Source organism: Colius striatus, chromosome 4 (genome assembly GCF_028858725.1).
Source record: "Colius striatus isolate bColStr4 chromosome 4, bColStr4.1.hap1, whole genome shotgun sequence".
NCBI lineage: Eukaryota > Metazoa > Chordata > Aves > Coliiformes > Coliidae > Colius > Colius striatus.
Window position 1 is genome coordinate 35,808,808 of NC_084762.1, and position 16,330 is coordinate 35,825,137.

General features: G+C 38.0%; 1 protein-coding gene across 1 annotated transcript in view; it reads right to left on the minus strand.

Moving 5' to 3' along the window:
* ZNF407 (zinc finger protein 407) overlaps positions 1-16,330 on the minus strand; it is a 351,802-nt gene that overhangs the window by 54,533 nt on the left and 280,939 nt on the right. The gene's annotated exons all lie outside the window — the stretch shown is intronic.

Sequence of the window (16,330 nt, forward strand, 5' to 3'; positions counted from 1 at the left end):
AAAGCACAGAAAAGCATAATACATACAAAATACGCCTATTTTTCAGGATGTATGAAACTCATGAACATAACACAGTGCAATGCATGTGCATAAAAACACAACTATATTTTCTAAAACAAAAACTCATGTCATGTGATAGATAATAATGCGACAAGCATACAGACATATACAGTACTAGCCATAAGGAAGCAACGGTCTTTTTCCCTCACACATTTTCCCTACATTTTTTACCACCAAGCAGCGTGAATTCATTCCCCAAATCCTAGTATTTAACTGCACATCATCATCAAAATTCTGTCCAATAGCATTTATTCGATAACATAAAAACCAGCATACAATAACCGTGAAAGGCAATAGTAGCCTTTCAGAACAATAGTGAACATATTATGGCTCTGACATGTTATGAAATATCTAATAATTTTTTCCTCTTTTAAAAAAAACCTACAGGAAATAATTCCTACCCCTCTGGTATTTTTTCGGTAACATTTACTGCCTTAAGAATTAAACCTGTGAGGTCCATTCTGTGAGGTGGTGCTCAATCCTAACTGGCTGGAGTTTGTCTGAAAGACAAATGCTACTCAAGGTAGTGCAAGGCTAAATGTTGTAGGCAAGTCTCCGGGAAGACTTGTCTTTGAGACATAAATTCAAATGACAAAAAGCACATAACGGGAACTTTTTCACTATACTACACCTCAAAAAATGTGTCCTGTTTTCTCAGTAAGCCTAGGTAATTTGTCTGGCCTAGAGAGAAGAGTCAGGGAGTTTTCGCCAATTTCTCTGTTGTTTGCGATTTGATATTTGCATAAGATAGGATGAAGCGCTCTCCATGCTTGGTATATAGTGGAGTTATAAAGCAATGTGGCTCCCTTCCAAGGACTCATGGAGAGGATGAAGTGACATAGAAACCTCTTGCTCGTTCCCCTCATGGCTCAATGGCCAATGGCTCTGGGGTCTGTGCTGTGTAAAACAAGACATCTGAAGGCACAGCACCTACTTGGAATCAGTTTTAGCATTTTTACTGAAGCAACAACGCATAAATTGAGGAGGTAAAGTCAATCATCAGACTGCTTCTATGGATGTTTCCCCTGGCCAACTTGAGGTTCCTTCAGAAAGCTCCTACAACTGAGAGAGGTGGCTGGAGGTGCTGTGGGGCCAATAGTTGACTGCAAACTTGAGAACTCAGTGCCTGGGCTTACTGACCAAGCCAGTGGTTTTCTGTAGCATGGGATTTTTTTTTTCCTGTGCTTCTTAGTTAATTTTGACTAGAAACTTTCCTTAATGATTAATAGTTAATCTTTGCAGTGTTCCACAGAGCTATGGCTCATCATCATGCTGCACTCCCAGACAAGTGCCTCCAAGGGCCAAGAGGGCACTTTATACGGTTAAAAGATTTGAACATATTAGTGCTCAGGAAGAAAAAACAACAACAACAAAAAAAGGTTTGCAGTATCATTCTTGGCTTAGACAGTAAGGCACACTGCTTGCAACTGGATTTATGTATAGTCTGTTGGATATAAAGTACTCTTTTATGCGAAGAACATATTGGGTTGACTATTGAACTAAAACAATGGAGCCAAAACCCCACCAAAGGAGTGCACTGTTTTGCTCTTAATTGTAAGAAGGAACTCTAACTGAAAACCAGGAGCACCTTGGACACTGACTTCCATCGATACTGTTTCATTAATAGTTTCAACACAAACAGTAGGTTAGTGTAAACACAAACTATGCACAAACACAAACCGCACCAAACAATAAAGGTGTGAAGATGGAGAACAGTACAGTGCATCAGATATTAGAGTCTTGGCATTTTTCCTACAGTCATTCCCTAACTCCAAAATAATTGTAATTCTTGCATATTTTGCACTCTTACAGTCACGTTGTACGGTACCAGTCATACTCAGGAATAACCATGGGTTATTACCCAAGTAAAGCCAATTATTTGCCATTTATGAGTTCAGCAGTTCACAGAACTTGAACCTCTCTCATTTTCAAAATTCTAATCAACAGCTGAATTATTTTTTGGCATTAAAGATCTTATCAGTACAAAATCACAGAATCATAGAATCACAGAATCACAGAATGGTAGGGATTGGAAGAGACCTTTAGAGATCATCTAGTCCAATCCCCCTGCTCAAGCAGGTCCACCTAGATCAGGTCACACAGGAATGTGTCCAGGTGGTTTTTGAAAACCTCCAGAGAAGGAGACTCCACATCCTCTCTGGGCAGCCTGTGCCAGGGCTCCCTCACTTGAACAGTAAAATAGTTTGTATGTTTAAAGAATTACTCAGCACAGGCCTGGGTTCAACACTAATATTTTGTACAAGAGAATGCGGATAGGCGTGTATGAGCACCTTTAAAATCTTGATTAGAAATTGTTTCTTCATATACTTTGTATTAATGAAATATTATCAGTCAGGTAGCACATCTGGAGATATATGCCTTCCTTTTTCTTGGTATTATATTACTGCAGAATGCAAAAGGAAAACACTAGAAAAGCGCAGAGAATCTCGTCATTGCCAAAAGTGAAAATATTTCCCGCCCCCTGCCCCCATCTAGTCCCTGTTTCGCTTCTCAGCATCGCTGCTCTTCATGTCACTTGCAAATGAAGCGCCACATGCACACCAGCGTCTGCCACACCCTTCCTGTTGCCAATCTGTCTTTTTACATTTAATTTCTTTTATAGTGGCTTTTTCACCGTTTAATTAGGCCATGGGGAGTAGGGGAGAGACAGTCTCACTGTCCCTTCAGAGTTTATTTCACAGACTGTTCCCTTCAAGGATTTTAATTCCATCATTGAAAGCAGACTTCCTCATATTGCTTAAACACAGAAAATGATTAATACAATGAGATTGTTATGCTCCTAGCTAAAATGGCCTTCCTCCTAATGTGAACTGCAACAGCTTGAAAAGATGGGCGCTGACACTACACTACAGCTGACAGTTTTTCTTTTTTTAGGTGTACTATTATTGGGATCCGTAATACTGTGTGACCCATAATAATAATCCCACCATTCTCCTCATATTAATATCATAAATTCTACAGACATAGATGATATTATCATATATCAAATATGACCATAAAACCAATGTGATCTTAACACCTTTGGATTTATCTTGAAAAGAAAAATACTAGATAAAATCATTTATGCTGATATCACCAAGTCTTTACTCAGCTACAGTAACATCTTAAGATTACAATATATTTTTAGGAGGATAGATATTTCTGACAGATTTATTAATCTATTCCTTGAGTTAAACTTGTGGATAGTTAATTTGTATGTTATTTAACAGTCAATGCTTTCCATTCTGTTTCCCTGGACACAAGCTTGAAATTCCTCAAAAGCTGGCTTTGGTGTAATATTCAGTGCTCATATTAAATAGCCTAGTTTAATGGAGCACCAGTCAAAGAATATTTTTTTACAATATTTAAGTGGCACCTGCTAGTGTCACTGCAGTCAAATGTCTTAAAGCTAACGCGAACACATTGTGGGTTAAAATGGCATGCTCAGCTTTGGAGTGATTTAAAATTAAATCCATGGTCTACAAATATCAAACTGACTTAACACCGGTTTTGAGTTATGTATTTTTGAGACCACTTATACTTTCCAGTAACGCGATTGCAGTGGAGGACTCTGGAACACTTAGAAGACTTGAAAAGTTGAAAATACTGAAACCTTCAATTTGCCACCTCCTTCTTCCCACCTCTGCCCTCAACAGAATTAAAATTTCCAGATAGATTGTACTATGTGATTGAAAGTTTAGACAACTGCTATAACAACAACAACAACAACAACAACAATAATAATAAAAAGCTTAAAATGGCTGAAATGCCAAGGCCACCACATGCAAACAAGACTATCCTTGTTTCAAGTAAAAAATTTAAGAAAAATTTACTCCAGCACAAAGGAATTGTCCAGGGGCCTATATACCACTTATGCCTTCAGTCAAGAGCACCATGGCAGCAGAAGTCTGTACTTCTACCAAGTAATGGCAGAGCAATATTTGTGAGAAATTTTTACAGGGTACATAAACTTATGTGCTATGCAATCGCTTTTTACAGAGATTCACCAAACAGACAGGATAAAGCAAACGGTCTTGTCTGGGAAAAGGAGGCAGAAGCGGAACGAAAGAAAGCAACAATGAACAGTACAGCTTCAGAAATACAGATCAAAACATGCTTTACGGACACTGAGGATTCTTTCCCGATTTCTTTGCAGTAAATGTATTCAGGCCTTAGGTCCAGTCACTTGTTTTGCATGTTGTTGGCATGAGGCTCTGTCTCTCAAAGACCACGAGTCTCTGAGAAACGATGTCTTTTTTTTCAAATGTCCACCTCTCATAAAAAGCAACACACAATCAAATTTCAGTTTTATTATAGTTGTCATTAAGAACAAAATCTCTTTATGGGGGGCACTGGCATTTTGACAGGGTAAACAAGTTTTCTCTCACTGAGTAGTCATTAAAAGGTCAGAACCTCAATTGAACTTCTAGAAAAGCAGATGGGAATAAATAGGGAGTAAGCAAAGTCCTGGCTCTACCTTCACAGGCACCATTACACAGAATGGACAGAGAAAGGGGCAATAGTTCTCGCAGTTAAGAATAGTCATTCTTCTTGAAATAGTTACCAACACTACAGTGCTACCAATCATTGCAATCTTTTCATAAGCCGTTATTAGCTCAGACATTTGAGGGTTTAATGTCCCAAGCTGCTAAACTCAAATGCTTAAGAACAGGGTTTGTTTTGTTTTTTTTCCCCATTCTGGGAGAAGTAGGTAAATTCACTGACTTTAAATGCAAGTAACAGAGATCTGAAATTACCACTCAGATTAAAAAAGACCAGATATGCAGCAATGTGGATCTGGCAGTAACAACATTCTGTTGCCTTCACTGTAACCAGAGGGTGTAGGAGAACTCTGTTTTGGGCAGATGACCTCTCCATACAATCCAGACTTGCAGCTGTGACTATATACCACAATCTACTCCTTGATACACAAATTCCCTTTGACACAGACTTAATGGCTTCTTCATTGTAGCACGATAGTATATGGTATAATTAATGCAGGAATTAAAACTGTCTAAATGCATTCAGACACAATCAAGCCACTCTTTTGCAGGTGTTGGAATCTATTTTGTCAATAAGCTTAGTTAAAGGTTTACTGTTACTACACATCCATACGGTAAGAAATGTCTGCTCTGGATATTTACAGTATTTGTTCCATGGAGAGACTCAGACTTCTGAGACTTAACAACACATATTTTCACGTTTTACTTTAAAAAAACCCCACATTTTAATACAAATTTGGAAATAAAAGGTTTCCAAATGAAAAATTCTATGAAATGTTTATACCTGTTAAATATGCTACCTACACTTGAAATTAATTCCCTTTTGTTTTTAATTGAATCAACTATGTGAGTTTTTCCTTAAGAAATTTTACTTTCCTCTTGAGGGCATCCAAAAAGCATTAAAAATCCAAAGAAAAACATACATGACAAACTGAAAGGTCAGAAAGGAGACTATAATTGATTTATTTTCCTTAAGGGTAAAAAAAGAGCTGGGGGAAGAGAGAAGGGGAGGAAAAAGAGGTGGGCTCAGAACAGAGGAGAGAGAAAAAGTTAAACTTGCCAACTTTCTTTCTTAATTCACATTTATTTCTTTAACCATGGAAATATCAAGGATGGCTTTAACTGGCTGTGCTAAGGAGCCATTAGTTTGGAAGCTGTGTCCTCTTAACTCAAAAGTCAAAAACACTGCTTCTTCAAGTGAAACAATCATTTGAAATGACAAAGTAAGAGACGTATTCATTTTCTGATCTTTGCCTTTTTTGTTATACCAGTCATACTGAGGTGTATTCTGACTAGGGAGGATAACATTAGATGAGTTACACAGATGGCTTACTTAGAAGATGGACTGTAGTTTTTTCTCCCTCAGTACTGTCCAAAGCATGCATGTGGTAGAATTTTGTACACAAACAAATATGTAGTTCTCTCTTTTCAGTACCTTGTATATGGTCTCATGCCAAAAATCTTCAGCCCTTTTCTGGGAGCAGTATGTTTACAACAAAAGAAACAAAATCTGGATAGCTGAGAAAAGAGCAGCACTCTAACTCACTGATAGGAACATGGTGTGACAGGAAGGACGAATAATCGAAGATACAGTTGATAGTTTACTGTTAAAATAAATTAACCAATCCACTGAAAAAAAAGTCTTTCCTACTATATTTTATAGATACGGCTCTGACATATTTTGATCACAAACAGTTTTAAAAGAGGAATACTCTGCCAGCTGGGCTGTCCTTAAGCAAAATCTCTTATGTTTTGATCCAGGAAACATCAATCATGTCTCTAAAATCATTACCATTTATTGAGCATCCATTAATGTGCTCAATGCTAAATAAAGCAGAGGAACACACTGTCCTTATTCACATTTTTGATCATCTGTCCTTTATTTTTGAAGTCAGTTTGGCTCTGTATAAACTCAAAATGCCAAACAAACACAGAAATATTGTGGTGACTACCTATTACACTGCTATACTTTTTGCATTCTTGTTTTATCTTTCACGTTCTGTAAATAGAAATAACACCAATCTAACTGCAAATTAAACAGAAATAAACTGAAATGGAAGCTCTGCAAGACAAACATGCTTGAAAAAGGAGTTAGGCTGCAGAGGGGCCATGAATTCTGCAAAGTGAGGACAGAGACCTGAGCAGTCACCGAGTTGCTGCAGAAAGCTAAAGGTGAGTACTTCTGCCACGGTGGAAGTCAACAATACAAGGAGTAGCTACGGGAAATGATTTGGGATGAGCAGTGGGATAAATTAAGGGATTTGAATACCAGCACTAACTGGAGGATGTGTTGCCTGCAAATAGTAGAACATTTAGCTACATCATGTTCAGTATTATTGATGCAAATTAAGTACTAATTTATAGAATCAAGCACATAGATAATATATCACAGGCAATGGCTATGCAGACGAATTCGTAAGAGCAAGTGTGTTGCTTCTGAAAAAAGACAATACACCTTTTACTAGGGAAAAACCTACAATATTCTCCAAAGAAAATTAAACCAAAGAAAACAAATATTGAGAAGACTGAAATCTCCTTCTGCTTTAACTTTTTAAAAAGATACTGTACCTGAGCAACCTCGGAGATCATACTATTGGCAAAGTATTTGTTTCAATTTTATCATGTAAAACATAAAAAAATTGGTATAGTACACCATTTTAGAAAATGCATGAATATGTATCAGTTGGATGCTCTTACAGTTCTATCTACCTGCTGTGTTAGAGAAGAAATAAAGGTGATGTTCACAAAGACAATGATAAAATTTCCCTCACTTAATAGGCAACTCTCTGATTACTGGCCACTGGAGTATTAGGTTGAACATCACTGATGAATAGCCAAGGGACTCAGTTAACAAAAATCTGTGCTTTTAAAGCCTTTAATGATAAGAACAAAATGAATGAAAGCATTTGTCAAGATTATGATTGTCATTAGAAAATGCTAATTACATATTAGTTTAATAATTACCACATGATCATTTACCAAAATTATTAAATTTTTTTACTTACTTGGAAGAATTAACTTTTTTTTTTGTTAAAAAAGTGTTCACAATAGTGCTTTTAGAAGCAAAAATTTTTAAGATTACAGAACTTCTGAAGCTGGGCTGCTACTGTTGGAAAGCTCTGTTCTGAGTTTATTGCCAACCCATTTGATTTCACTCACTTAAAGATATGTATTATTACTCTCTTAAGGAAATTTACAGCAGAGTAGAACTCATAAAGCACAGGTAACTTTCCCACAAAAACAGCTATGCAATGAAAAGTTCAACTCCAGTAAAAAGCTACTTGTTAATTAATATACGTGTGCTAAGTAAGATATATCACTTCTCAATAGTGAGCCAAGACCTAAAACCTGATGGTATTAGGCAAGTAGCAAACACATCTGTAAGACCTGTGTCATCTGGACAACACAACAGAGGAATATACCACTGCTATTACATTGCTACTCCCTTTTGATTACAAAAATACACATACCTTTCTGTAAACTAGTGTCACACTAGTTCTATCATTCCAGTTGCACTAACTTGACCATACAAACAACAAAAAAAGCATCAGACACTAAGGTGAACTCAAATTTACTTTTTCTCAGACAGTAAGAATTTTTATCATTCCAATCAAATGTATAAGTAACACAGTACTTCGGTTCTGTTGCCCATCTGCAAGTACAGAAGAACAGTTTTCCTATTTACAGTTTAGAGTTTACACTTTGAACTACTACATCTAATTAGTAGTACTAGATCTAATAATGTAATTTTAAGGGAAAAACATAATAAAACTATGTTAAACAATATACTTTAAAAAATGCACCTAGAATAAAAACGGAAAACTATACAAAATATTTCATATGTTATTTCACAGAATCTCAGAATCTCATGGGCTGGAAGGGACCTTAAGAGATCATCTAAACCAACCTCCCTGTAAGAGCAGGACCACCTAGAGCAGGTCACACAGGAATTCGTCCAGTTGAGTTTTGAACGTCTCCAGAGAAGGAGACTCCACAACCCATCTAGGCAGCCTGCTCCAGTGCTCCATCACCCTCACAGTTTAGAAATTCTTCCTTATATTTCTTTAGAACCTCTTATGTTCCAGCTTATACCCATTGCCCCTTGTCCTATCATTGGCCATTATTGAGAAGAGCCTGGGTCCATCCTCCTGACATCTGTCCTTTACATATTTATAAACATTAATGAGGTCACCTCTCGGTCTCCTCCAAGCTAAAGAGCCCCAGCTCCCTCAGCCTTTCACCATAAGATCAAAATTCTGACTTGTAACAAACCCCTGTGACAAAGTGCCACATCTCTGCATTATTTTCCTTAAGAACATCTTAATTCTGTTTAGCAAAGAAATAATATTACACTGATACTCTTGTTATATTTAGTAGTCCCTACTCAATATGGGGAATTTGAGTATCAGGACAGTAATTATACTTGAGCTTTGCAAAGAAATAATTTGGGTTGATTGCTTTAAGCACACAGCAATTCCAATCTGTAGTGGGTCTGGGACGGTAGTGATTTTCCACAGCAGCTCTTGCAGTCCTGTGCTTACTGTTGATATCAATATTATGACTACCGCTTGCACAGCATCAGGGCTGTCCCTCCAGCATTCCTTCCCCCACCTTCACCAATAGCTGTGAGTGGGCATGATCTTGGGAGGGACTATGGCCAGGACAGCTGACCCAGGCTGACCAAGGAGATATTCCATACCATATGATGTCAGCTCAGTAATATAAACTGGGGGAGAGGAGCAGGAAGGGGAGGCAAGATTCATTTCTGGCCTTCCAAAAGCAACCGCTACGCGTACTGAAGCCCTGCTTCTCGGGAGGTGGCCGGACATCGCTGCTGATGGGAAGTAGAGAGTAACAGCTTTATCTGCTTTTGCTTTGCTTCCCGCACGCGGCTTTGCTGCTTATTTATTAAACTGCTTTTATCTCAACCCACAAGACTCCCATCTTATTTTCTCCCCTTCCCTGGCTTGCTGAGGAGGTGGGGGATAAAGCGGTGTGGTGGGCACCTGGCATCCAGCCAGGCTCAAACTGCCACACAATCACAGTGTACAAACATAAATGGTTACCTGTGACTGATTTCTATAGTTGCTACAAGATGGACGTCAAGAAAAGTGAGACGTGCTACTGCCAAACCAAAGTCTGGTGCACCCAAGCCTAGCCAATTTGTCCAATCTCTTCTTCCAAGTGCAGTATAACTTACTCCTGATCAGACTCACTGGTAAAGAGTTATGGGAAGCATGAGGTAAACCTCAACAAACCCTTCTGAGGATAAATCTTCAAATACGGTCTAGAGGGGTCCTTTTTGAAATTTCTTTGAATTAAAAAGAATAAATGAGGGGTTGATCCTCTGAATAGTTGCTAAAGGCGTAACTGAAATATAACTCTATGTGGAGAGAGTGTAAAAGTTCAGGGAGCAATGAGAAATACCATGTCCAGATGACAAATCCCTTTGGTACTTTGGCAAAGGAATGTGGAAACCTTCCCACATACACCACACAATGTCTTCAATCTCGACCAGGTCACTTGTTATGAGTTGTTCATTTAATACCAGGCAGTTCTGTCCAATTACTTTCCAGTATAATATAACTGCATTTGCCACTGTTGTTGGCAGTTTTAGTCTAAGGAGTGAATGGGGATGGAAATTGAACTACTCATGTCTACAGGTGACAGCTGCAGATCAAGGTTAAGACATTAGCAGCGCCACACGAGAACCCTGCACGACTTATTCTGTACTTGATCTGTGGAACAGAGGTATTCAGTCTCTGTTGCTGTCAATCTGGCACTTTTCACGAGTACTAAATTTATTTAAATAAATAAAATGATGGGCTTCAACTTGTCATTTGGATCTGTTTTACTGCTGCATTTTTTTTTCCTGTAGTATGTTCAAAACCATCATAAAAGTCTCTATGATGCAAACCCTTTATAAAACTGTTAACTATGTCACTTTTTCCAAGGAAGCCTTAGATGCTGTGACAGTGATACTAAACCTACATCAAAAAGATTATCTTAAAAAATCTAACTGCAATGTTTTGCTTTCAAGGAACTTTTATAAAGTCCACATTCCAGGACAAGGCACACACACAGAGAACATTTAAATAACTTCCATATTAAAATAAATTTCAGACAATAAAATTGGTTTTCCATAAGTGGAACTTTTTGTGTTCCAGTTTATGTCCATTATCCCTTGCCCTATCACTAGACACTACAGAAAAAAAGTGCTGCCCCATTCTTTTGATATGTACCTTTTAAATACTTTTAAGTATTAATAGGGTTCCTTCTCAGTCTCCTCTTCTCCAGGCTGAACAGCCCCAGGTACCAGAGCCTTTCTTCATATGAAAAATGCTTCAGTCCCCTGATCATCTTGGTGGCCCTGCACTGGACTCTCTCCAGAAGTTCTCTGTCCCTTTTGAGCTGGGGAGGCCAGAACTGGACACAGGACTCCAGATGAGGTCTCATCAGGGCAGAGGGGAAGAAGAACCTCCCTCAACCTGCTGGACACATTCATCTCACATTAAGACATTAATAGATTCATTAAACTTTTTTCCCTATAATCCTAGAAGATCTCACATGGTTGAGGTCTACTACTGGTGCAGTAAAGAAATAAACTTGTGAGGGTTAACAAAGTGTGCTATGTTTTCTACAAAGAGCAGTTTCAAAAGCAGCAGAATGAACAGCCTCGTTAGTAAATAGTTGCATCCTGAACACACTCCTCAGTGGGACTTCTGTCATGCCTACAAGTAACATCCAAACCACAGATTTTTTATTTGGCACAGTTATTAATGGCATATTCCTGTAAAATCAATTTGAAAATGACAGGAGGTGGCAAAGTTATTTTTGGCTGAGGGAGGGAGAAATGACAGGCAGGCAGGCAGCCATCAACAGCACGGTTACCAATACGCTATTTCCAGGACAAAAAAGGGAATATACACCTTATTAAAACAATATTTATTTTATGCATAAAAGATAGCAGAAAGAGTGAGTCAACAAAGCAACCTCTGTAAAAATACATACCTTCTCCCTCCTTCCTTCTGTGCAGCAGGAAAATTTCTTCCCCTAGCAGGACCTCTCAGGAAGAACCAGGTAATGCTCTGCAGGTCACACACTCCTTGTACAAGGGAGTACATGCTACAGTTCTTTAAAGTCAGAACTGATCTTTCTTACTTCCTTCTCTCTTCTACTACCAGAGACTTTGCTACTGCCTTTTTACTGCTTTGCTACTGTCACCATAATGCCAAGCGCCAACCAACACAGCTGACTCCTTCCATCCAGGATCTTATCAGCATGGGGAAGAGCAAAGTGCCTAAGCCTTCCTGCATGGAAATAATAAGGATTATTCCTTTGGGCCTGGTGCCATGCTTTACCTGCAAGGTAGTCACTCACACCTCACTACTTGGTAACCACTGAGAAATTTGGACATGAAGTCAGGAAATCTTGTGTCCAAGCTAATAAGTCTTAGGGCCACAACAAGAATGTTTCCATTATAATGATTACTGAATATTTTCATTTAAAAACAAAGGAAAAGTAATAGCAGTTTCTCATATAATCACCTTAATTCTGGTGTTGGGACTTAAGTTAGATATTAATTACTATGCAAGTCACAATTAAACGTGAGAGATGGTTATGCTGGGAACAGAATCAGACAGACTGTAGATCGTTGGGTCTGTGACTGAATGCTCTGGGCAAGCAGCAGCTCAATGTTCAAGAAAATACAAATGCCAAACTCAGAAAAGCTGTTGTTTATAAGAGATTTTCCCATTTGTGCAATTCATAAAACAAAACTAAACACCACCACCAAAACCAAACAAATCAGTTAAAACAAAACCAAACAATGTCCTCTCCCTCCAAAAAGGCATTCTGAATTTTCCAGAGCATAAGTAGAGCTAGATGTGGTGATAGTTCTGCTATGACATTCTGATAAAATTCTGGTTGTATTTCGTCATCATAAAAACTGTCAGAGATACTATGGGTCACATATGATTCTTTTGACTCTAGAATTCTTAATACAATTGATAAAATTAATTAAAATATAAAGAAAATGACAGGGGTGCAAAAAAAGAATGAGAGAGACTGTGTATGTGAAAGACAAAATAAAAAAGACAAGATCCTATGGATAGCAAAGGAAACCTACAAATAGATTTTTTAAAGTACAGCTTTTTGATCCCTGGCGTTCTCCTGCCTTCTTCCCTACCTTCTCTCCATTCCTTTTAGATTTTCTTGCCTGCTTGTCAAAAATGTCATTTTTATCTTCAGGTAAGTATATTGATTTTTACTACAATCCCAGTAAAGGATATTACAATTAATAGTACCTTAGAATTTGCTAAACCATCTCTGAAGTTATGTAACACTCTCACTCTGTTACTCGTGTCACTTTATGCTTATTAATGACTTTGCTTTGGAGCAGGAATTTATCAATTAATGCCTGTTTGCATTACGGAAACCCTGGTTGTGGTGTGTCTTACTACCCTAAGTTACCTTGCTTAGTAACCCATGATAACAAATTCAATCAAAACCAACCAAACAAACTCCTGCTGACATGTAAGGAAAAACTACTTTGTCAGTCTTAATGCTCTTTTGGATTTAAAAAATATATCAAATTGATTTGCAAGAATCCTATTTTGAACTATGGCCTGATCCCATTCAATTGATATACTGTTGAGAGACAAAACCCCATGTTTAATATGTTGTTGAAAAATTAAGAGTCAAGAATGATTAGAACACAGTTAAAATATCTTCAGTCTCTTTTCCCCTCTGATGTGGGTAGATGAATTTGAGAATCAAAAGTTAAACGAAGAAATGTAATATGCAATTATACTGTAACACAAATACATTACAATCCAGAGATAACAAAATATCAACAGTAGTATTAAATCTGTCCTGAAGTGAAGAACTATGAAGCAATTCATTCAAATAGAAGGAAACTAGTTCATTCTGCAGCTAATAACTGCTAACTATTTTTTTTTCCAGGAAAAATCTAATAGAGTACAGTTTTATCCCAAGTTCCTTAATACACAGATGCAGACCATGTGAGATTTGCTTTCAGATTCTCTCACAGTATTTAGAGAATGGGAAACCAGCAGCAGAAGTTCAAGATTCAGAGGCATTTTATCTCCCTTTCCTGATCACTCTTGGCTGTTATATTAGTGATCATAATCAGCCAAATGAGATGTACTGGAGAAGCAGTTAACAATGAAAACTGGAACCAAATCTAACAACAGACTGTGGAAAGCAACAATGTGCAAATGTTGTCATATATCTGAGCATCCTTCATGGACACTACTGAGACAAGTGGCAGCTAGGGCTTTCCATTGAGTTCAAAAGTTAGGTAAATGCAGGAGTAGCTGCAGTTTCCAATGGAAAACTCTTTTAAAAAAAGTTTTATTTTTAATTCAAGTGGTGGCAGATTTTTTTTTTTTTTTCATTTAATGAGCTCCTTTTCACTTTTGGAAATTGAACATAGCTGCTTCTGAAGATTATGAATTACTGTCTGCTGGAAGACTTCTACATCAGAATAAGGGACAAAACCCAACACAATAAATATTTTTTAAATATAAAATTCTAACTATAATATGAATCAATAAATTTAATATGAATTAATAAAATTCACAAAATACATAAAATGTGTGTAAAATGTAACTCTAAAAGGACCTAACTAGGCTAAAATTTTGTCAACTTAGAACTTCAATGGAAAGAGAAGTTGTGAAGCAGATGCATATTCAAAGTTCATAAACTCAAAGAATGCATTGGATTGGAAGGGAACTTTAAGAACTTCTAGTCCAACATCCCTTCCATGGGCAGAAACACTTTCCACTAGATCAGGTTGCTCAAAGCACCATTCAACCTGGCCTTGAACATCTCCAAAGATGAAACATTAACAACCTCTGTGGACAACCTTCTCCAATGCCTCCCTACTCTCACTGTGAAGAATTTCTTTGTAATCATAGAATCACAGAATGTTAGAGGTTCGAAGGGATCTCCATAAATCATCTAGATCAACCCCCCTGCAGAAGCAGGTCCACCTAGATCAGGTCACATAGGAACGCTTCCAGGCAGGTCTTGAAGACCTCCAAAGAAAGGAGATTCCACACCCTCCTTGGGCAGCCTGTGCCACTGCTTCGCCCCCCTCAAAGTGAAATAGTTTTTTCTTATGTTTAAATGGAACTTCCATTGTGTTGTGCATGGGGTTGTTCCTTCCCAGATGCAGGACTCTGCATTTGTCCTTGTTGAACCTCATGAGGTTCCTCTCTGCCCAACTCTCAAGCTGGTCGAGATCTCACTGAATGGGGAATCAGCCAGTAATACCTAATCTGCATCTACCCTCTTTCAGTTTCAAGCCATTGCCCCTTTTCTTATGCGTACCTGTTTTTATAAGAAGTCCCTCTCTGACTTTCTTGTCAGTCCCTTTAGGTACTGTAAGGTTGCTATAAGGTCTCCTCGGTGCCCTTCTCTAAGCTGAACAACCACAATCTTCTCAGCCTGTCTTCACAGGAGTGGTGCTCCAATCCTCTCATCATCTTCTGAGAATCATAGGATCATAGAATCATAGAATGGTAGGGGTTGGAAGGGACCTTTAGAGATCACCTAGTCCAATCCTGCAGAAGCAGGTTCACAATGATCAGGTCGCATAGGAGTCTGTGACAAACTATGTTAAAACGTCCTCTTGGCTACAGGTGCATTTAGATACTTCATATTAGTTCAACTGTTGTAAGAAATGCAGAAGGTAGCACAGGGACTGCAAGTGAAACAGCTAAGCACAGAGGGAGTTTATTTCTCACTTACGTATGGCTAATTTCAGAGTGTAACAATAATGTAGCCACCCTCGCAGGTCAGATTTTTGACTGGGCGTTAACATTATCTTAGTTTTTGTCAAGTATGGATTATTTCAGTATGCAAAATAAATAAATAAATAAGAGTCCCAGCCCATAACTTCCATTAGAAGTATTCCACTGTTTATCCAAGATGAACTTAATCTAGTAGAGAATACATTACAATCAAGCTGTAGTGACTATTCAATGTCTAACTGAGCTACAGCTTGGTGGGGAGCCATACAGCACCTCAGCTCTTTCCTGTGGCAGCACATTACTTTGCTGTTGCTGAAACAGTTACATGCAATCCATCTTGACTATATAATGGATCCACTAGCGTGAAATGTGTCATAAATACTGAGTTGTCATTGTTCGCTCCATAAGTTTCCATGAGCTAGCCCACGCAGGACATGACCACTTCCCACAAGTTACCATGCTATGCCAAATTGCTTGTTTCAATTACAATCACATTAGCGCTTTCTGCACTAGAATCCTTAATTGTTGCTGTGCCCACACATTGTAAAATAGTTATATCTTTACCATACTTTGTTCTTAGTAAGATCATCATCCTCACAGCGTTATTCCTGACCCCATTAACGCACAATGAAGATAGTGCTATTATTATTCTTTTCTCTGCTCCCCTGGGACCACAGAAACACCACCAAATATTTAGGAATCCCCAAAGGAATTTGAAATTTCTCACTTGAATTCTTTATGCTTTTGGTAAACTGCTTCTGGTCTGCTAGTGTTCCAGCATCTACTTTTGCACAAAACAGTATCATTAAAAATAAAAAAACCCATTTAATAATCCTTCCTCTCCAATGCTATGCCCAAATCATGTCTATATAATTTAAATCTGTATGTTAATTCCCAAATGAGACACAGCAAGCAATTAAAACTAAACTAATACTAAATTTATACATTTAGTTTTCAGCCATGGATAGGCATATATCTGTGGCTGCACAA